At 39.3% G+C, this 24658-nt stretch overlaps 1 protein-coding gene across 3 annotated transcripts in view; it reads right to left on the bottom strand.

Annotated features, from left to right (window-relative positions):
- Cped1 (cadherin like and PC-esterase domain containing 1) overlaps positions 1-24658 on the bottom strand; it is a 274567-nt gene that overhangs the window by 136672 nt on the left and 113237 nt on the right. The window lies entirely within an intron of this gene.

Genomic DNA, 24658 nt, shown 5'->3' with positions numbered 1-24658 from the left:
TATTGTTTCCAAGGTGAGTAATCTGAAGGTTATGTCTCCCTGTCCACTTCAAAAACCAGAACAAAACTTTAAGTAGAAAAATTTGAGAATCTAAGATTTAAATATTTTTAATTCAAGTCACAAGGAGAAAGAAACGTTCACATACCTTGCAATTTAATTTTTTTTTAAGTTTCTCCAGACAGGGATTCTCTGTGTAACCACCATGGCTGTCCTGGAACTCATGCTACAGACCAGGCTGGCCTCGAACTCATAGAGATCTGCCTGCTTCTGCCTCCTGAGAGCTGGGATCAAAGGTGTGCACCACCATCGCCCAGTCCATGCAATCTAACTTAACATTCTTTATTCATTTCACTTTTCTTGTAGTATAGAACCACAGGAAGGACAGTACCCCTGACATGGTGAGGGTTGCAGTCGGAGCCTTCTGGCTTGAGTTCTGATTCTCTCAGTAAGGGAACTGCACTTGCCACTCACTTCTCTGAATCTCTGCTTCCTTACTTGCACAATGGGCTAATACCCACTAACAAGAGAGTTGTGCACCCAACATAGAAAACAATTATTTGAAAGCCAGTACAAAGTATGAAATTCAAATATTTGGTTTCTAATTATCAATTTTCTGCATGTATCAATAAAAATATCTTTTCAAAGCTGTTTCTCTTCATCTCATTTTTCTCTGGGAGACCTAGACAACCAGAGAAGAATCTAAGAGAATCACAGAGCTGTAATAACATTTTAATATAAGATTTCCTGTGATGAAAAAGATGAGATGGTATTAAGTAAGAGAAGGTCAAGTTTATGTCTTCCTGTGGACAATACTGTTAGCTTCACAAACAGCTATTCTTATTTACTTAAATATTAAAAACCATAAGACAAAACTACCTTTTGAAGATGCTTAGCATTAAATTTCAAGTCAATATTTTTAAAAAAATATAAACCAAATCTTATTGATTCACAGACTTTCTCTAGGTAAACATAACCTTTCAAAGATAAAGAACAAAAAATATTTTTTGAAAAAACATGCAGCAGATATTTGATTAATGCTTTTGGAAGAATAGGCTAAACCTATCAGAATGCAAAAAATCACACATTGAAAATGTCTGTTGTGATGATAATGAAGGACAAATATTGGCAGAAATCATCTATGGAAAATGGTAACCGTATCTTTAAAATGTGCCCGTGAAATTCTCCCAACATAAACAAGTATTGAGTCCATAAACTTTTATAAGCCAAAACCAGAAACCTAATGAGACCAGACATTAAGACCCTAAGAACATATCATCAACATCTGGCAATTGAGATATTTTTCCATTTTACTAAGGAAAATGAATGTAGTAATTGTATAATTAAAAGAAAACAAATTAATGCTAACAGTAAAAATGTTAACACCCTTGAGTCAAAATAGAATAACACCGTGTGTTTCTAAATAAAAGCAACATAAATCTTACTCAGCTCACCATATTAATAGGAAGAGTTGCTAATGACATTCATGCATTCTTTCCACATTAATGTCACCTGAATGTCACAGAGCTTATGGTTGATGATATAATAATGTTGAAAAGTTCTGCCTAGCATATATGGTGTATAAGACTGAGTGTCAAATTATACCCTCCATAGAGAACAGCAAATTAGTATTTGGGGCTTGTATTTATTTATTCCCCTAATGTGCAAATGGTTATTTCTTAAGTTATAACAGGAATAGCAAGCATTGAACACAAAGTCTATTCAATTAATTCATTTCTGCTTTCGGTGAGCTCTCTACTCTGTGGGAAGCCTACATTCTGTGACTTAGGGACACATTTCACAGCACTATGGTAACACTCCAAAAAGTATCAGGTTCAACTCTGGTTCTGTGCCACACTGTGATACTTTGTAACAATTCCTACTCTATGGACTTATTTAACTTACTCAGCACAGTGTCAACAAACATCACATGTGAGAAATAAAAGGAGGGTCGTGCAAGTGCTGAATATGTATGTGTACATATGTCATCAACCTGCATTAAGTCTCCCAAAGAGAGTATAACACATTTATCATTCCCCATAACGGAATCACTCAGACTAAATAAGAGATTCATTCCTAGTTCTGTTTATACTGTAAATGACTGTGCTAATTATATTTCCTTGGTCAAATTATCTGAGATCTGTGCATCTCGGTGTACTCAGATGCACAACGAACAATAGAGTGTACTTGATGACCTCATCAGGATGTATCAAATTGGAAACAATTTGCTGTTAATTAAATCCAAAGGTATCAGTACTTGAAAAACATTTCACTTGGGAGATTTTATATGTCACCTGCAAATATTGAGAGGAGCAATGCCACATTTCACTTGACATTTCATTTGCTCAGTTGAAACATGGAGACACAATCTAAATATTAAGCAGACTCCTCTGTCTTTGTACAATTACTGCTAATGCTTGTGTGTGTGTGTGTGTGTGTGTGTGTGTGTGTGTGTGCTAGGTGTTGCCCTTGTACGTATTAGGTAAGTTCTTTGTAACAGTGCTACATCCTATCCCCAGTAAACATCGTTAAGTTAAATAAATAGGACAGTGTAACTTGCCAAGGAAATCAGGGCCTTGGATAAAAACTCAACACTTTTAAAGCTAGATGTGATGGTACTTGTCTTTGATTCCAAGACTCATGTGGCAGAAATAGGCAGATCATAGAGTGAAGGACTGTGTGAGCTAGGTGGTCAGTTTATGGCCAGTTTAGGCTGGCTATACAGTGAGACCCCGTCTCCAAAAACCCCAAACAAAAACTAAGCAAGCAACAACAATAGAATGCTTAAAGCCTTTCGTGCCATTACACTCTTTACAGACTACCTGTTTTCCTGTCAATGCAATAATAAAACCCAAATTTAGTGCTAAGTAAATGGATGGAAAATGACCTTGTAAGATCATAGTTATAAAGACGGGCAGCTTAAACATCACTGTTCCTTTGTGTTTAAAAATTCAAAAAATAATCAGTGAGATGTGTTAAGCATTTATAACGTAAATCCATTTAAGCAACTGAGATACAAATAAGTGAACCAAAACTACATACTGAAAATGGAAGCATGGAGAGCAGTTGAGCTGGATCTAATCCCCTCACAGGCTGCAGTACTCGGGAAAGTGGGCCCTGCACCTCACCTGGGCAACACAGTAGAGCTGGCCCTGAAGGTGTAGGTGTGGGAGAACCTGCCTGAGGGCGTGAGAGCAGGAGAACCGGCCCTTCTTGATGCCTGCTGTATTTGGTGAACTAGCCAGGGCAGGGCTGGAGAGCTCACCCTCCTGGTGAGATTGAGGGAGAGTTGGTGGGCTGACCAATGCAGCTACCATCCAGACTCATGTGGGGGACCTACCCATCTCTCTGTGGGAGGACCCCTTTTACTTTTTCCCCAGGGTACTCTTGAGGAGGGAGAAGTGAGAAATATTTAGATAGAAGGATAGAAGGGAGAGAAACAGATAGAAACACAGGATAGCCTCGGAAGGACCTGGATCATTATCCACCAGCCCCTTCTGTCTCTTTGAAAGGCCTTTTATAGGAATGCCAAGGGGGTGGAGCAAAAGACCTCCCCCTAGCACAGCCAAATGCAGACCCTTTCCAATCACCTGGTAACCACACACGTGGTCAAAATCCTCTAATGCAGCCCTGCTGGGTAAAGCAAGCTCAGGTCTCACTAGGAAACCTTTGTGGGCCTCCACAGACTCAGATCCAAGGCTATGAGCTAACCCACCCTAACATCCACCCCATCTATGAAATGCTGGAGCACGTGAAGTGGCTGGTCCTGCAGACCCAAAGCAGCAAGATCGCCATGACGCAGGACAACAATAAGATATCCAAAAGGAGTACCAGTGAACACCCAGTATTGATAGTGTGGCAGAAACCAGAAGACTAACCAGACCATTGACTCATTGCAATGAAAATCTGCAAGTAAAGATGTATGGACTAAGGGCTATATTGTGAGAGTCACTGCATCACACTACAGCTTCCACAATGAATTTTTTTTCTTTTAAATTTTCTTTTCTTTTATTTTGGGGGAGGATGCAAAGGGCAGAGGGTGGATATGAGGGGCCGGGGAGATGAATGACATTGGGATGCATGATGTGAAATATACAAAGACTCAATAAAAATGTTATGGAAAAAAAAAGAAAGAAAATGGAAAGGTGGGGAAGCTGAGAAGGAACCAAAATATTTGGAGGAAAGTTTCAACTATTAATTTGATACCTTAAAAATACTTCCAAAGTGTACTAATTATTCACCTCATTCACATACATCATAGCCATCTCAATATTTCTATTCTCTCATGAGAGACTGGACAAATTATTCTAGATTGATTGATTGGTTCTCAGTGAGCACGTTGATTAATATATTCTGTATTAAACTTGCTGATTTTCTTGTCTGCTCTTCACATTAGATATGAGATATTTTGGGCCAAGAATTACAATATTTACCTTTGACATCCTGGTACCTGAGGCAGGATCAGTGTTTAGTAAAGTTGTTGAATGAGGAATCTTAGATATGACCTTATAGATGCCTCAGAAACTTTCACTGGAGGAATTTGTTTACTAGAGCTTCTAGATAATGCAGTTTTAAAGCAATGCATTGGCCTAGGGCTATAGTTCATTGGCAGAGCGTAAGACCTTAGGCTTAGTGCCGTACTGCAGACACACAAGCTACACAATATTAATTTCTTGCCTACATCTCACGAGAGTGAAAGGATATACATTTTTTCCCTAGTGACTTTTAATAAAATCTTTGACATATAGAAGCTTATGACTGTTTGAGAGGATTTTTTGAGATAAGGAAATTCAATCCCAGAGGTAGAGAAAAAGATGGAAGATTAACCAATATTTGTTTTTCTTAAAGTAATGTTCTTGGCTAACTAAAAACTTTGGCAGAATACTAATATATTTTTGAACCTAGGCTCATGTGCCATAGCATTGTACTTTACTAAAGGTCCCCATGATTTCTTTTAGTGTTACTGTGAATGAGAGAGAGAGAGAGAGAGAGAGAGAGAGAGAGAGATTTTGTCTTCTCTGATTGAAGAGTACTAGGAAATTTAAATATGAGTATTTGCATTAAATATATGGAAAGATGGTCAATACTTTCAATTACTGGAGAAATACATATTAAAACTACAGCAAAGCAAGCCCTCATACCCATTGAGGATGATTATTATCTGATAATTATCTTAAAAACACACATAGTAATAGATATCAGGAAAGATGTGAAGGAATTATGGTCTTCAAACTCTGTAACTGAAATGTAAAGAGGTGATTTCTCAAAAGCCAAAAATAACAGATTTATCATTTGGCCCAGAAATTCTGGGAGGTCTGTCAGAAGACTTGAAAAGTCAGATCGCAGAGAGATATCTGCACTCATGCTCATAGCTCCAACAGTTTTCCCCAATGGTAGAAACAGCAGGTAGACTTTGACAAATGAAGGGATCAGAAGAAGTACTCTCTAGAGACACAGGTGTTGCCCCGTCTTAAGTGGGAAAGAAATTTTGTAACACTACAAAACTGATGAAACTTGATGACATTGTATGAGAAAGAATTCAGTTACATAAACCACAGATCCTCTCTCTCTGAGGTACCTAAAGGAGTCAAATGTGTAGGAATAGAAAGGTGCTTCACAGAGGATGAGGGGAAAGGGGAATGGGAAGTTGTTATTTAATGGGTAGTATAGTGGTGCTCAAAGCACTGGAGATGGGTTGTGCAATAATATACATATTGTTAACACTAGTAGACTGGACATATAGAATGGTTAATAATAATATGTCTTGTTACTGTGCAAATTAACACAGTTGAAAAGCAATTCAAGTCCCTGGCATTTTCTAGCCTCTCTCTTGACAACAGTGAGGGTTTAACACTTGCTAATTTGTGTCAGCAAGGTCCAAAAGAATGCTGCTTGGCTTTCATGGTCAGGACTTACCAAAACAAAATGAAACCAAACAAAAAAGAATTGTTCCCTCGCTCCATTGACTCTTTCCTGCAAACAGTGCAAACACCACCTAGCTCTATCTTAGGTCCTCATGGTCTCCTTATCTCTGAGCAGGCTTACCCTGGGCTTTGTTGTTATTTGACCAGGGTGTGAAATAGTACACAGAAAGCTCCAGTGTTGGAAAGAATGATCCAGAAGAGAAAACAAATGAGGTAACATGAGGTTTAAGGCCAAGGGTCTCAGATGTCTGTCAACACTCAGAAGGAAAACAAAACAAAACAAAATAAAAAAACCTCTTAAGGTTCTCACTCAACTTACCCACTCTTTGAGTTAAGGACACTCAATTAAAATATACAGAAGCCAAGCTTCCTGGCTCTTAGTCCAAATTAAAGTGGGAATAAAGATGCATTTGACATACTTTTAATGCAGCTGGAATTTAAGTTTATTGTTCTTGGTGGATGATTATTCTGGCTTTTTGAGACTCAGCAGGGATCTCTGAATTTAATCCAACCAGTTTGTTTTGCAGAATCCTGAAAATGTATCTAAAGTAATTCAAATATTTTAGAATTTTACAATGTTTACAAATCTTTTGATTGTTCTATAACTCTCAACTAAAATATGTCATATACTGAAACTTCTAAAATTTCAGTGATCATACATAAGCTATAAGAACAAAATGAAAACAAAAAACCCATATATTTTTTCCAAAGAGTTCTGATGCAGTTATTGACCATACACAATTGCTTAAGACAAGAGAAGTACATTATAAATCTCAAATAATTTTTGTTCTAAAGAGTAAAATCATATTGAAAATACACCTTTCAGATGGGTATATTTATTTTTATTGAAATAACTCATATGTCCATATGAAAACACATTTCTTAGTATTAAAATGATATAAATTCAGCATCAGTACTAATAATATTTTAATGGAAATATGGATGAAATTTGATCACATAAATACATAGATATATAAGGAAGACTTTACTTACAGCAACATGACTCAATACTTTGAATTCCCCACAAAGTATATTAAAAAGAATCAAGTGCTGGTTATGGTGGTGTATGTCTTTAGTCTCTGCATTCAGGAGGCAGGGGCAGGAGGATCTCTGTGAGTTCATGACCAGCCTTGTCTACATAACATGTTATAGCATGTTTCAGGTCAGCTAGAGCTACACAGTGAGACTGTGCCTCAAAAGAAGAAGAAGAAGAAGAAGAAGAAGAAGAAGAAGAAGAAGAAGAAGAAGAAGAAGAAGAAGAAGAAGAAGAAGAAGAAGAAGAAGAAGAAGAAGAAGGAGAAGAAGAAGAAGAAGAAGAAACAAAACAACATAAAACAACCACAAAAAAGAACTATGTTGTAGCATGAATTGTTAGAAGGTCTTATTAAGCCAGGTATTGGGGTGAATGCTAGATGATCAGAGAGACAGAAGAGGCCACAGCCACCTCACCTCGCCAGTTCCTCAGCTGATCCTGTTTCCTCAGACTGGATGCCTCTGAGTCCTCATCCAGACTGAATCTCAGTTGAACTGCTGCTTGAAGCTTGAAAGCTTAACCAGCCAAATGCTTCTAGTTTCTGGTCTTCACGCCTTATATACCTTTCTGCTATCTGCCATCACTCCCTGGGATTAAAGGCTCGCTTTCTGGGATTAAAGGCGTGAGTCACCATGCTTGGCTGTATTCATGAACAGATGGATTTCTGCCTCTGGAATGCTAGGATTAAAGGTGTGTGCTACCACTGCCTATCCTAAGTATCTAGTGGCTTTTCTGTTCTCTGACCCCAGATAAGTTTATTAGGGTACACAATATTTTGGGGAACATAATACCACCACACTACATAGTGATTTAGCATGAGATATGAGATTATTATTAAAATAAATAATTGAAAGTGGTTTCTGTTGTCATATATAATTTTTTTATGGGGTGGGAATAAAGGTTAATATTGATGGTCAGCTTGACAGGCTCTAGACTCATTCCATTTGGCATGTCTGTGAGCGTTTTCTACATTAGGTTAGTAGAGGTAAGGAGATCCATTTTAACTGTCAGACCAAATAAAAATAAGAAAGTAGGTGTAGCACCAGTAGCTACTGCTCTTTGTTTTCTGACTGTGGAGACACTATGACCTGCCATCTCCTTCCTATTCCTGCCACCAGACCCTCTCTGGCATGATGGACCTCATCCCCTAGAATTGTGAGCTCAACATTTTTCCCTAAGTTGCTTTTGGCAGGAATTTTGATAAACCAATAAAACCAGAACCTAATATAGGGTGTATGAGTGTGTGAATATTTTTCATTATAGAACAATCATCATCAAAATACTAGGGCCAGGTAAATGCTAGTTTTTTTTTTTTTTTCTCTTAAAGTTTGGGAAAGTGCCTATGCCAGGAATAGCAACTTGACTCTGAGATACCTTCTTAGCAAGATCAAGCTTTTAGCATCTTTGAAGCACATGGCATCTGATGTACTAGGAATCATTAGAAGCTCTCCATAGGGCTGTGGAACCCTTGAGGAGGAGCCTTTATGTGTCCCCAAGGGCAGTTGAAGATGACAACTTTGGATGTGGCTAGCCTAGAGGAAAGTATCTGCTCCATGCCATAGGTCAGGCCAAGAAGCAAAGAGCAAGTTAGGCTTCTGTACCCCAAGAGAAGTCCTCTTTACATGTTGAAGAGACAAGAGTGTAAAATACAATATTTCAGAATAGAATTTAAGATGAAAAAGAACACAAAGGCTTTGAGAAAGGGACACAAGTGACGACTAGAGATCTAGGCCATGATTAATTTTTCTTCAATGTATTATTTGAATATGATTCTACACAGCATTCACCACCATGCACTAACCTTAGCCGCACAGACTACGGGGCTGAGACAGCATTTTACATTTCCCATTTTGCTTGTATTCCTAGACTAGAAGTACTCAGAGAAGGGTGCTTACTATCCAGATATGTAGAAGAGGAAACTTGAGGTTGAGAATTGAAGTCATGAGCTGAAAGCCCAAAGGGTCGTTTTATCAACCAACACCATGTTACAGCAGCAAGTCTGCTGGACTGCAAAGCTCGTGTGTGACTTCCTTTCTCATACTGTACTCCCCTTAGTGATGTGGGCAGACCCTGAAATACATGAGGATGATTATCTGCATTTTCACTTCCAGGAGAAATAGATGGCTTGAAACTACCATACTTTTCAAGCACATGCCTTTACAACCACATTTCTAAAATATCAGTTCAACTATTTGAGAAATGCATATGCCCTAATCACCTTTTGGAAAAAAGAAAACTTTTTAGCAACTTAAATTGCCTGGTTCAAGGAGGGGGGAAATCTCTTGTTAAACCAAATGATTTAGGAATATAAACATTCTCATTGTTTGTTTTAGTTTGTTGAAAAATGGCTTACTTTTAGGTAAACTGGAAAAACTGAATTAGGTTTACTTAAATTAGGATACTTTTTGCACATTCTTTGGCATTAAATCAAAAGCTTAAATACTAGAAAAAGCTCTATGCTTCCAGGGACATGAATAATGTTATTCATTCGTACTTCTTAATAACCTGAAGCTTTGATGCACATACTAAGCTTAGAAAATCAGAATACAGCTTCTGTGTGATTGAAGCAGTTTCACAGTTAAACATCTTGAATTCTCCCACAAGAATGTGAGAGAACTGGAGAGAAGCGGAATACAGGACTACAAAGGGCCGTGAAAAGCATAAAAATTTAACTATTTGCTTTGAATGGCAAAACCGTGATTGCATTATATTCAACCTTCTCAGAGAACTGCCAGGTTTTCTTTATTATCCCTTCCAGACTTTCTCTGTGGGAAATAAAGGAGCAGGGAGATTTCACAGTAAAGAGCAAAAGCTAAAGTTATAAAGGTTTTATCATTGAACTCTCTATGTATAGACCTACTTATTCTCTTTACATAAATGCCATTGTTCAAGCAGGTCACAATTCTCTCCACTGACATTAAAATAGAACCCTTCTTTAAGCCTCAGGAAGACCCAACAGCTCATCTGCAAACTTTTCATCTTTTATTATTACACATTGATACTTAATATAAGTTAACAGATACTATTTGTGACAAGCAGTATTAAAATTGCAAATAGGATACATTAGAAAGATTCCTATTTCAAAGTGAGGGAGAGTGTTCTATGGTAAGCTCTATGATTCCTGTACTTGCTGTGCAAGTATTTATATAAGTTTAAATCAAAATCATTAGTGCCCACTTAAAAGATGGATATGGGATGCATTTCTGTGACTCCAGCACTAGGGGGCAGAGACAGGCCCACTGAAGCCCACTGGCCAACCAGCCTAAATGAATTATTGAGCACCACGTTCAAATGAGAAAATATGTCTCAAAAACTAATGAGGAAAATCAATCCAGGAAGACCTGTGGCCTGCACATACATGTGCACACATGGGTACCTACATGCACATACACACAAATAAGTTTATATGCCACACGCACACACAAGATTACTGTCTCATATGTCCATAAAGTGTAAGGAAATAAAAAGAAAACTATTTGTATATTTTGGATATTTAATGCAGATGATCTCATTGAGATCTTATCAAGTCTCATGGTCAAGCACAGGAGAAAGGAAAACATTCATTATAAATCATATACATATATATGGGCTCTGTAGGCTGGAAAGATGGCTGAGTGGTTAAGAGAGGTCACTACCTTTGCAGAGGACCCAAGTTCAGTTCCCAGCACCCACACCATGTGATTCACAACTCTCTGTAGCTCCAGATCCAGGGAAATCTGATGCCTATGTTCTCTAAGAGTACATGGACTTGTTCTCTCTCTCTCTCTCTCTCTCTCTCTCTCTCTCTCTCTCTCTCTCTCTCTCTCTCACACACACACACACACACACACACACACACACACACACACAATTTAAAATAATAAAAATAAAAGATAATGGGTTCTGGTGGTACAGCAAAGAGAATGATATATCAATAACCCTAACTCAAGTGCTGCAGTGTTAACGTGGCGAATCTACATTAGCTTCATTACGATCCTCTGCTATGTTCTTAGTCAGCTCTTAGGCTAGTTACAACTCTTACATAAACAAAATTCAGTGTTTTACATATGCTATTTTAAATGAACATTTAGGGGTTTCTTTCATCATCTAAAAGCTGACGGTTAAATATCTGGTCAAATGCAATGCTATCTAGCCCAAATGGATGTTTTCTTAGTGTGTGCTGAGGTTTGACTACTGATTCTCTGACAACATGTATTCTCTTTTCCATGGCTACTGAGTAATCTCTATGAAATTGAACTTGAACCACATTTTCCTCAGCTCACAGGGGAGAGGAGCCCCCAGTAGTTACAGTACAGCTTTTTATCCTCAGTACTACAAAGTGCATTTTTAAAAATGTGAAAACAAAGCAGTAATAGCTAAAAATTTTTAAACGTTTTTTAAATCCATAAAACTAAGTGGCTAGTGCACTGCCAATCTTGTGACGGCTAGTCATATTTGCATATGGTTGAACTAACTGGAATTGTAAGCCATCTGACTTACAGACACCTCTCCCTGTGTGCACTGGTTTCACTGTAGTGAGAGCAACAACATAAAAACATTTGAAAAGAAATCTCAGAGAAGAATTCTTCTGCTTCTCAATTTTTTTTGTCCGTAAAATCTGAAAGCTGCTACGCCCACACTTATTTTACTGAAACATTTTAAATCAGCCTTTCTATACTGACTTGGTAAGCATGCAACCTGTGTGAGGAACGAGCCTGAGCATGGCATGCCTGCCTCAGGCATTGACATGCTGCTTTCCGAAGGGACTGTAAATGGTTGCTCAGTACCTCAAGTTGCCAAGGGGTAATTAAGACATTCTACTCACTAGAGACCAGATCCTAATCCTAACTGACATTTATTAGCAGGCTCCTCTCCACAGAATCATGAATCTTCATTTCCTCGTCCTTAGAGTAGGTATAAACACACACCCCTTCCCAGGCATGTTAGAAGTTTCTGATGGAACAATTTAAGTGAACACATTCAGAACTATATCAAGTGTCAACTGTTTTACATTTTACATTCCCACGAGGCTCAAGTATTTTGGGTTTTGATCCTTAAAATATTTTATCTGGTCTAGAAATTCTGTACGTCATTTTTCCTCACTCCCTCCTTACTCTCTCCATACTTCTTTCCTTAGTTTTCTGTTACTGTAACAAAATACCTGAGAACGTTACCAAAAAGAAGAAAGATTGCTTCATGGTTTCAGCCCATCGTGTTTTGAGCCATTGTGTCGAAATGCACCATGATGAGAAGCCTGTGGTGGAGTAAACCTGTTCACCTTATTGTGCTATAGAAGCAGCAAGGGGGTGGGACTAGGAACCAGAGATCAACCCAAGAGCATGCCCCAGGTGCTCTGCTTCCTTTAACGAGGCTTTCCTTTCTTCCTACTCCTTCTTCCAATGAAGCCGACATATCATCCATTCTGAAGTCTACCCAACTTTCCCCCGGCTGAACAATTTGCTACTACTCTTCACTGTGCCAGTGACTGAGTCATTTATTGCATTCTGTCCTATTTTACAGTTATTTATAAATCCATATTTCTCTGCCACTGCAGATAGCGTTTCTCTTATGAGTCCTTTTCCGTGGTGCAGGCATAAATTAGTCATTCTTTGAACAGTTTTGGAAAATAAGTGAGTTGAATTAGCCATGGGAGATTATGGAAATATTCAATGCCTTTTCTTTCAGTTGTTTTTGACTTTATGATCAAATGTAAATATCTCATGCAAGCCTGAAGAATTGGATTAGATATATTCACTCTCCACCAATGTTGACGAGGAAATTGTGTTTCTGTCTCTTATGTGGTGAAGGTATATAAACACTAGAAAAGCAGCCTTTTCTAATTGAAAAGTCATCAGAAAAAAATACCCATTCCCTCTTCTCTCATGGTTTCTTGTGTCTGATTTAAATATTTCCCTATTCTCATGTTTGGGTTTTATCTTGTCAATCCTGATGATAAAATGCCCTGATGTGAAGACACAAAACTCACTTCCTGTGACTTCTGTGACAAATACCTGATATATTGGTGATATGGCCAAAGAAAATGGACTTCCTTACAGTTCTGGAGGCTAAAAAACCTGCAACCGAGGTGTCCCAGGGCCATGTTTCCTGCTAAGGCTCAAGGAGACAATTCATCTTCATCTTCCTGCTTCTGGTGCTTGTTGACATTCTTTTGAGTACAAAGTTCTAATGTCTTGTTCAATTTCATGACTTTTCCCTCTGTGAGTCAGTTCCTTCGGTAGCAGTTAGTCCTTCTGACTTTGTCCTGTGAGGTCATCTTCCACTGGAGCTGTGAAATCCAGGATGGTCTCAGTTTGGTGGTTTGAATGATCATGGCCTCAGTAGGCTCATTTATTTCAATTCCTGATCTCTAGTTGGTGGAACTGTGTTGCAGGATATTTGACCACACTGTGAACCCCAAGATTGCATTATTTACTGGAAAAACCTGCTTCTACTTTTGTGGCTCAGCTCTAGTACACACCTTTAATCCAAGAGTTTTCTGCTAGAATACTATAAACAGGTTAAATAAAGTCAACCATAGGTCAAGAGGTGGAGCAAACAACCAGTTGACAGGAGGCAAAACAAGAAAAAAATAAATAAAAATAAAAAATAAAAACAGGTGAGTAAGAGGAAGTCAGGGGGACAGATAGAGAGGTGCACAGGAAGTAGAAGGGAGGGACATTGAGTTTGAGTTTTTGGTTTGAGACAGTGTAGGAAAAGAGGTTTGGGGGAGCATCAGCTGAGGAGGAAGGCTGGCTGGATGCTTTCTCTGCCTCTCTCAGTTAGCAGGCTTTCACCCCAGGATCTGGCTCACAAGTCTTTATTGGTAAAATTGAATGATTGAGATTTTGTCAAAAACAACAGAACTGTTTTGGGAAGGATTAGGAGATGTGGCCTTGTTGGAGGTATATCACTGGCTTTGAGGTTTCACAACCCCATGCCAGCCCTCCCCTTCCCCACTGCTGCATGTGGAGAATATGTAAGCTCTCAGCTACTGCTCCAGTGCCATGTCTACCTATTTGCTGCCATGCTCCCCACCATGATGGTTATGGGCTCACTCTCTGTAATTGTAAGCAAGCCCCCAACTACAGGCTCTCTTTTATAAGCAGCCTTGGTCATAGTGTACCTTTGCAGCAATAGAACATTAATTAAGACATCAACTTCATACATCTCCTAAGATACTTTGTCTAAATGATGTCAAATTTGTGGGTGTTAAGAGTTGGGGCATGATCTATCTTTGAGGATGCATGTGTTGAGGAGTAGTACACACTCAATCTGCTAGAAAAATCCAAATCTTAAAAAGAACTTGACCTTGAAGGAATATTCCCTTGCTGTTTATGATGGGAGACATAGAACAAAATCATCCTCATGACCCTGACAGCCAGCAAATAGCCAGGTCTGTGAATGAGTCCAGGCTATACTATCCAACCAAGCAGCCACCAGCTCACCACAGAGATCAGTGGCCAAGCCACAGTCAAGAAAAGCAGGGAATGGAAGAGAAAGCCAGTTGTGTGAGATAGATCAGCTTCTGTGAGAGTGGGAACCTGTGCCCTCCCCACTTCTCCACAAAGTTTCTTTAAATATATTTGTTTTACCACATTTTTATGATAGCATAACAAAGCAGTGAGTTTCCTGTAACATGAATTGTTAAATGGTCATTTAATAAAAAACCTGGAGCCAGATATTGGGGTAAATGCTGAAAAATCAGAGAGACAAAGGAACAAGCCTTGTGTTACCCCTAGGACTCCTCAGCCTAAAAAAGCCTCTAGCTGAAAGGGACATTTTCGCTGAAAAGCCTTTAGTTCCTGTTTCCTCATGCCTTATATACCTTTCTCTGCCTTGTCATATTATATCCTGGGATTAAAGGTGTGTGTGCTTCCCAAGCAAAGGCATAAGATCTCAAGTGCTGGGATTAAAGGTGTGTGCCACCATTGTCTGGCTCTGTTTGTCTCCTAGACTGAGTCAATCTCATGTAGTCCAGGGTGGCTTTGAACTCATAGAGATCCAGACAGATCTCTATCTTATGAGTGCTAGGATTAAAGGTGTGTGCCACCACTGCCTGGCCTCTATGTTTAATTAAATGGCTTGTTCTGTTTTCTGATCTTCAGGCATATTTATTAGGGTACACAATATATCACCACAGTTTTATTATGGAATTTTGTAAGTATTTTGTCTTTATTTGTTCCCCTCTCCCATTATCCTCCTTTTCCCCTTGCTCTGCAGAGATAGAAGCACATTCATGTTTAACCACTGCCCTATTCACAATAGGTAAGAAACATAACCAGCCTAGATGACCACCAACAGATGGATGGAAGAGGAATATGGTCCAAGTACACAATAGTTTTTTTCAGTTCTGAAGAAAAATAAAAACATGATACTTGCAGGGAAATGAACGGAATTAGAAATCATTATGTTAAGAAAAGCCAAATTCAAAAAGACAAAAGCTACATGTTTTCTTATATACTGATGCTAGATTTCAATGTGTCTCTGGGGGTGTAACACAGGTGATGAGGCTAGGAAAGAGAGAAAGAAGAGATCATAGGGAGGTCATAGAACACCCACACCTCTATTTCATCTGATGCCTCCTCCATTTGGTTTCTTAGTAAATAAATGTCATTATAGCTCAAATGATTGTGAGGCGTCCTCCTCAAGCACGCCCCCTTTCGTCCTCTTTCTCATTCTAACACCAATTCTTGTTTCTACCTCCGAAATGTGTCCTTACCTCTCCCTTAGCGCACCTTCTCATCCACTTGCTCAAGCTCCCAGCATCCCATCCGACTGGCCTGTGAGTGGTTTACTCAGCATCCCGAGTAGTCTGTTCTACATGTAGCAGCAGCAGCAGCAGCAGCAGCGTGGGTTAAAGAGGTGCAAGTGTGCCAGTCCCTGGGCACTGAACCGTCCAGAGAGAGGGAGGGGCTGAAGCTTCCCTTGACTGGGAGACCTGTGTGACTCCATTCTTGCCTTTTCCTCTGGCCTACTCTCTGCAGCGTCCAGGTGCTCTCTCAGAGCTAGTAGTGTTCTGGGAATATGCAAACTCCCTCCTACCTGGAGGAGACTTTGGAATTGTCACTTTGCTGGGAATGTTTTACCCCCAAATCTTAAAAGACACTTGGTTTCAACAGTCCATATGCCACTTAGGAAGATCTTTTTACCTCTCATATAGTGGATAATGCAATTATTATTTACTCCTCATCTGTCCATTTCATTCTTAGCATTACCAAAAAAACTGTAATTACATTTATTTGTTTAAGTATAATTATTTTCCAATATCTGTCTATCAATATGTACCAGAATAAACTCCACAAAAGCAGTGGCTTTATTTTTCGCCACTGGAACCTTACATAATGTGTAGCCCATAGGAGATGCCAGTAAATATCTCAGAAGGGACTTTTTTTTTAATCTCACTGAACCTATATGAAAACTATTATTATTTTATACATCTTTAAACCGTTAATGGGGCTGAAATACTTCCCTGTGGCCACACGTATCATAAAGGTAGTGTTCTACCTTACATCCCTTCATGGTTCGGTAGGGACAGCACTTTAGGATGTCTTTCTATGCTGCATATCCAACCCTACAGCTTTCATACTGCTGATACATTTTTCTCCCCTTTGAGTCAGACTGCAATCAAATATTTGTTTATCATTCATTCTGAAAGGAGTCATCACTGGCCTGTTCATACTGTAAGTCACACTTCATTTTACCTTCACAGTAAAGTAAGATGAAATTGTTTCTTTAGCATAATGTTTTTCTCTTGTGACTTCTGCATTGAGATAATGATTGGCTCTGTGACTTGAATATAAAAATCGTCCTAGGGATGAACCAGGTAGCCAAACACCTAGAGGACGCCCCCCACCTTTCAAATCTACCTGGAACATGATCCTACGAAGAACTGTTGTATTAGAAATTTCTATCAAAGCATCAGTTTGGAATAGACCTTCAGGAGGGAGGCTGCAATGCTGGGATTGATGGATTCTGGAAGACAAGACACCAAGTGTCAGGATGCTGAGTAGAGGGGGGCCGTGCTGCAAGTGCATACGTGTGGCTAGGGTACCAGGAGTCCCTTCCGTTTGCAGTGTCTTTTCCCAACACTGAACGATGTGCTTCACAGAGTGCGTTAGAACTGAAGGCCCAGGCTTGGGGACAGAGAGAGAGGACATCTGTGTGATACTACAGAGGGTAGAGTGAGGTGTACACATCAAGATGGTGTCCTTACACACCGAGGCCTAGAGAGAGAGAACTAGCAAGGCAAGGGAGTGTGCCTTTGTGTTGTCATGGTACAGAACGCAGCTCTGACCGTGCGTGCAGAATTCTGAGAGACAATCCATCTCTACCTTCAGTGCTAAGAGAAACAAAAGACATTGTTCGGTTCTATACCGCAGTATTAGCTCATTTAAATAAGTCAAAGGCATTCAGGTTAACAGAGCATCAATGATTCTAACTGCAGCCAACAGAAGTAGCACAAAAGGACAGAAGTAACAGTCTCATATGCTGGGTCTAAAAGTCGGTACCAGCTCCACAGTGATTTACAAAAGCTTTGTGTGCGTTCTTAAATGGAGAAAGAATGTCCAATGACCGGCAAATTCTGAAATCATCCCAAATAATTTTGTGGTCTAGGCAACTTAAATTGCACTGACAAATTAGCATCATTCAGCATCTATGCTTAACAATATTCCTACCACCATAACTACAAACAATCAAATAATTTCTTAACAATAAATATGTGCGATACAATGAATGAAAAAGACCAAACTTTCTGCCTAAGCGCTGGTGACTTTTATTTTATTTTATATTTTATATATCTCCCATATAATACATCCCACCCACAGTTTCCCCTCCCTTCACTCCTCCCAGCCCTCCTCCGACCACCAGATCCAGTTCTCCTTTTCAACTTTTAATCTTTCCCTTTCTATATTAGACAGCTCAGACTATTTATGCAACACCAGAAGATACCACTTGGGGGCAATATAGCAATTTTTTTGTCTCCTGTAACTATGCCAGTATCCTTGGTGACAAAAGATAACTGTGTCTTGCAAATTTGAAACCGCATTTTAATATAGGGAAGGGAAACGGCTGTATTTCATTTTAAGCTTACAATGCATAAATCACTCAAGACAAATGCAAGTCAGATTTTCTCCTGAAGGGAACGAAAGTCTGGCTTCTTCGAGCAGTTTTACCTACTTGGCACAGCTGAGGGTATTTTATATTTAGGATTTGTCACAGCCTGTGAGACAGATATCAAGGAATAAAGGAAATCGTTAATAGAAATGTTGAAAAAAAAAAAGACAAACGCATACTAAGCTTCAAATGTACTAATGAAAACATATTTTGTTTCTGTCGCGTAAGTTAAAATGCAAAGCGGATTTGTTTTCCTCTCTGAGTGAGAGCACATTTTCTGTAATGAGCACTAAAGTGGTCAGCTTGGCTGGGTGGACTGCTGCTGTTCTCGCTGGTGCTTTGCATCCACACGTCCCTCGTGAAGGACTTCTTTCTTTCTTTCTTTCTTTCTTTCTTTCTTTCTTTCTTTCTTTCTTTCTTTCTTTCTTTCTTTCTTTCTTTCTTTCTTTCTTTCTTTTTACTACTAGGGAATCTTTTTCACAGTTTGATGGATGGCATCCCTATTCCAAAGCCTTTCTCTTCCGGTGCCGGCCACATTTGAACTGCCGCATCAAGTACTAAGGTTTGCTTCCTGTTTCAGTGAAGAGTAAATGAGAACCTCTTCTTTTCGGGATTTCAAATGTGTTTAGCAGGTACAGTTTCTGTTTTGCTTTTTGCACCTCCTTCTTTAGCGATGTCAGCTGATTTTTTTTTTAATGTCTTAATCTATTTCCCATCGGCAGCCACTATTTAACATTAGCGCAGTGACAGGAAGCTGAGGTCGTCTTCGCTGTCAAACTGCAGGGATGCACATTTGTAATTACATGTCTAAACTTTCCAGGGGCCAACCGAGAAGTGGGAAAGGTCAGGAAGCTTGCAGAGAGCTTTGCTGTAATTCCTGGGTCCATCACCGGTAGATCCACCTTAGCAATTCTTACTCAGTGGATGGAAATGAAGAAAGCATGGCAGCTCTTCCATCTCTGAGTATCTTTCCGGATTGGCTAGTTTGGTTTTGACATGGACTGGAAAGGATTGGGAAGAGGAAGTAGTAATGAGAGGCTGACCAAGGCACCAAGTTCTGGGAAGCAACAGGAATCTTGGGTGAGTCACAGCACAGTGGCCACAGACACCCCACAGTCACTCTATGTTTAAAAGGTGAGAGTACAAGATTCTGAGCTAAGTGTGGTGACTCACATCTGCCTTCAAGCCTTGCACTTGGAGGAAATGCAGGAGAACTGCCTCAGGGTCCAGGCCAGAAGACCCTGACTCAAAGAGCAAAGCAAAGTTTCAACACAGTTTTTGAATATTTTCATCATAAAAATTGTGACTGTTTGGGAAGATGGTTATGTTTAATCTTCTTTAGCCATTATATAACATTCACATATATAGGAGCATTGCGATAGCCTGGGAGTATGCGCACTTCTCACATTTTTTCATCAGCTAAAAATAAATTTAAGATAACAATTAATGACATTATAAGATTTTTCAGAAATCAAAATGATGTTGTCCTCTATAAATGCCTAAAATGCTCTGGAGCACTCTTAGATTAGGGTTTTTTTTTTGTTTTTTTTTTTATGCCAAGGTTGGCTTATCTTATACATGTGTGGCCAGGGAAACACAACAGAAATCACAATGGCATTACTATGCTAGAAAGAGGAAAGAGCTACACAGATCAGTTGTTTAAGAGCCTCCGAGAAGTCCACAGGCTCCAGTATGGAGGAGTAGCACCTGCTGCTTGTCCCCTCTTCTCCTGGACTTTTCTCTCACCCTATGACCACATTAGCTCAGGTTTGGTACAGCAGAGGTGAGCAGAGAAGTTGTGCAAGAGTGAGGTGCACAGACCTTTGTCCAAAATACTGCAATAGAGCTCTTTTTCCACCTCCCAGACACCCTGAAGGAATTCTCCTGTCTCCCCCGACTTCACATTGAAACCCCTGCGTGTTAGTTCACCTCCGTATTTTGATATGATTAACACCAGCTAACTCTCAAGCATTAAAGATAATAATAATTTGCTAGCAATAAACAATTAGGAAATTTATTTATCAGGGTTGGACTTCATGGATTTACATTTCTGTTGTCACTATAGTATATTATGCATACATATAAACCTTCACATAGAACACTGGAGGCACACGGGCCTGCTACATTTTAATTACAGCTGTCTTCCCTGAAACACATGTTGGTTTAATTGCCTGGAGAGGAATCCCACTATGTGTGGGAGGCAGAGCATTGGGGAAGTAGTCAGGATTAGAAACAGTCCTCAGGATGGGGTTCCCATGCTTATTCCTGGATAATGTCTAAGAACAGGGAGATATAGGGCTGCAGAGATGGCCTAGCAGCTGAGCGCTTGTTGCTCTTGTAGAGAACCAGCTTCAGGTTCCAGCACCCACATACTGACTCACAACCATCTATAGTTCCAGTTTCAGAGGATCCAACACCCTCTTCTGACCACTGTGGGCAATGCACACATGCGGTACACCTATATACATACATACATACATATATATATATATATATATACACACACACACACACACACACACACACACACACACACACACACACATATGCATCTAGTAAAATGTATCTAGTAAAAATAATTTTTTTTTTTTTTTTTTTAGGTTTTTCGAGACAGGGTTTCTCTGTGCAGCTTTGCGCCTTTCCTGGATCTCGCTCTCTAGACCAGGCTGGCCTCGAACTCACAAAGATCCGCCTGCCTCTGCCTCCCAAGTGCTGGGATTAAAGGCATGCGCCACCACCGCCCGGCAAAATAAAATTTTAAATAAAAGAAAAGTGGGAATCCAGAAAATGCATGGGCATGCATAAGTGCACACATGTGCACATACATACACACATACACACACACACACACACACACACACACACTGGCTCATACCACATGCTCTGTGTATCTTAGGACTGCCACCAAGAAGGTTATCCGATAGGTAGCCCTTCAATCTTAGACTCGAGCTCTGAACCATAATTAACTTTTCTTTATAACTTACCCAGTCTATGGTGTTAACAACAACGGAAAACACATTAAGATCTTATCAGTTCACTCTACTTTCATATATCTATCAGTTTGTGACATTCATTCTAAAGAGATAATATATGGAAATTAATAAAATCCTATAAATTAATGACACTATTTTTTGTGATAGAATCAACTCTTAAACCATGTTCTCCCAAACCACGGGTTTTGATGCTACTATCACTTCTGCATTTGCTTTTCTATCCCTATGGTAAAGCACCATAACCAAAGCAACTTACAAAAGGAGGAGCTTATTTGGGCTTACCGTTCCAGAGGGAGAAGAGGCCATCGCCATAATGGTGATGCAAGGCAACAGTAAGCAGGCATGGTAGCTAGGCAGCAAGCTAGAGCAGCTAGCTTCAACCACGAGCAGGAAGTGGAGAGTGAACTGGGAACAGAGCATGGCGTTTGAAACCTCAAGCCCCAATCCACAGTGACACACTTCCTCCAGCAAAGCCACACCTACCAAACCTATCCAAACAGCACCACCAACTAGGGACCAATTATTCAAATGCCTGAGCCTATGAGAGAGACACTTCATTCAAGTCACCACAGTATCAACAGGTACCATTAATTCAAATGATGGTGTTAGACAGCCATTAATAAACAGATTGGAGTGTCCATGGGACATTATGTGAGTTTCACAGACACAGACTCATGGCCTGTCTTTCTAAAGTTGAGGGTAATATGCTAAAATACCACATTTGACTGAAAAAAAAAACCCAAACCATGATTAATGCATCATTTTCTTCTTTTTTAGGATTATAATTTAAGATCAATCTTAAGGATTAATGAGCCTTCAAAATTATCTGACAATTTTTTTTGTGGAATGAGTTTGGAAATGAATGAATGGCGAAATGCTATTGAGAAGATAAAATTACCACCAGCAGCATCAACTGTTTTGAATTCATGTACTTGAAAATTGTATGCAGTTGTAAACCAATTAGTTTTTTCTATAGCAAACACACATTTGAAATAATAATAATAACACTACTGTGAGCTGATTAGATAAGTGTTTTATGGTTATTAGTTATTTTCTTCTTGAACATCATTCCTATTTACTTAATACTGATTATCTATGGTTCCCACTTACAGAAATCAGATGATGCATTTTAAAGTGAGTCTGAGCAGGAATAGGCTAAGTAATGCATCAACTCGTTTTACAAACTATTGGGAGCAGACTTTTATTCACGTTCTTCCTACTAATGCCATAAATCTCTCAGGCCTCCTGAAGGACCAGATACTCAGTGATAGCCTTTTACAAGGTCTATTCCACAGCCTGCAGTTTTAGACATAAAAATGAGGATCAGAGAAGAACACTTGTTAAGGCTCAAACCATAGAGTAGCTTTATCACTGCTTCCAGAGACATTCCTCATTTTTACGCTGGGATTACATTAGCTCTCTCCCCTGACATTATCAAAAGCACCACATAAATACTGGGGACAAATAAGGCTGACTTCAATCCTGCAACTGCATCATATTTCCAAAAGGAAAAAGAAAAAAAGAATCTATGCATTTTTTTGAAAGGGGACCTTGTAAGTGACAGTGGTCCCTTCTTTGCTAAGTTCTGGGCTCTCCTCTGTACACATGTTGCAGAGTTCATTGATACACAGGGAACTGAAGGTAGGAGACACTAAGAAAGGTCCCCCAAAGTGGGGGTCAGTGAGTTGGCAGTTGCATGCTTTAACTTTGCTTTCCATTGATGATTCTCACTTGAGAAATGTCCACATCCTTCGGATTTTACCCTTTAAATCAAAGTGTCCAGGAATCTAGATGATGATGGCAGTCTATCGCATTTCCTGGAAAGTAATGTACCAGGCACGTGCCATTTACGCATGTAATTCATACCATTGCAAAGTAGAGTGGCTGGCCTTAGAGCGGTTGGGGGTCAAGTAGACTCCAGCAATTTCTACACACAGTCAAAAGAATTTAAATGAACTTTAATTTAATTCCATGAAGATGAATGCACCAAAAGATGATTATATGTGAGAACTATCTCCATATAAATTTATACTTGACACCAAGCATGTCAAATAAATTTATATCTGATATCAAATATATGATAGCTGATCAATGACTTCATGTAGGTTATGTTTCAACTGGACAAAAATAAGGCTCTGACAAGCTTCCTGCCTGGAGGCACAAATCACTTTAGTGATATGTTTTCATCAAAACCGCCAACTACAATCACAGGTGTGAGGAATCTTCCAACCTCATAAAAAAAGTTACAGATGTCAGGGAGTCCTCTCTGCTGGGTAACTTCTGATTTGGTGATTTACAGTGAATAAAGGGATAACTCATGACTTTTTACTCTAAGAGCCAACTCTAAATTTATGACATTTCTCACAGTTAATCTATGTGATTTGTGTGTGAAGACAGCTGTGGATGCATCTAACTAAAAGTTACAGTTAGAAAGTCTGAGAAAGGGCTTCATTCAAGCCCCTGGAAGTTTAGAAGGGAGGGAGTAAGTTTTTTTTTTTTTAATAAAGTATGGCACAGTGTTAAACGTATTATGTTCAAGAAAATAATAATGTCTCAACAGTGGCATGTCTGATTATTTAAATTCACATGAAAGGACACAGTGACCAAATGCTGTATTTGCTGTTAGTCTGTTCCTCATTTTTCTACATACTTCTTTTGAGAGTGAACAGCCTCAGGAATGTTTAACACATCACTTAAATTTTAACATATTTCCATGCTAAAGTGCCTTTTTAAAGTTCAGGTTATAAGTTTTATTATTTCTCGTTTACATGTCTCGATATTTTTCATCTGCTCCCAGAGTTTTCACAGAGAAGGCATCCCAGCAGCAGGCCTAATTGGAAATAAATGAACTCACAGTCGTATCCCTTACTGCTGCTTTTTGTATTTTCTTTAGCTGCCAGGATGTTCTATACATGGCCACTGATAACCAGGTTAGTGTGTTTACCTCACTGAACAGTGAATAAATCACTGCTGATTTAACTAATTCGGCCTCTGAATATAGGACTCAATGCATGAACATGCTCTCTCTCTCTCTCTCTCTCTCTCTCTCTCTCTCTCTCTCTCTCTCTCTCTCTCTCTCTCACACACACACACACACACACACACACACACATGCACAAACATGCATACACACACACTCACACACACACACATCTTGTGGAATTTACAGACAGAGTTTAGCAGCATGCTGATATAACATGGTTAATCTTAAGTGAGTTTGTTTATGTTTTGTCCTCCACATTGGCGTGAAGAGGTTTCTGTGTATATTTATACATCTGAAAATATCAGAAGAAAATAATATTTTACAGAATGAAAAACTGATGAGCCAGATGAGTAAGATCTTTTGTTGTGAAACTTAAGTACTTCAGTTGAAGGGTACATAAACACTATGCTTGTTTTCTTAACTCTGCATCATCAAGTATAATGTTGACCTACTAAGGGAACAATCTCCTTCCGCATTCTCAGGAAACCATTCTACCTCACCTTAACCACAGATAAAGGTATCTGAGGAGTAATCAGGCAAGGTCTTAAAAAGATAAATCCCAAGAACAGAATGAAACCAGTGAGAGTTGAATGCTTTACTGTGCACAGGCACGGCACACATCCATCCCGAGGAC

Source organism: Peromyscus californicus, unplaced genomic scaffold (genome assembly GCF_007827085.1).
Source record: "Peromyscus californicus insignis strain IS unplaced genomic scaffold, ASM782708v3 Scaffold_6__1_contigs__length_162567912, whole genome shotgun sequence".
NCBI classification, from domain to species: domain Eukaryota; kingdom Metazoa; phylum Chordata; class Mammalia; order Rodentia; family Cricetidae; genus Peromyscus; species Peromyscus californicus.
This window is presented reverse-complemented; position numbering and strand designations above follow the sequence as displayed.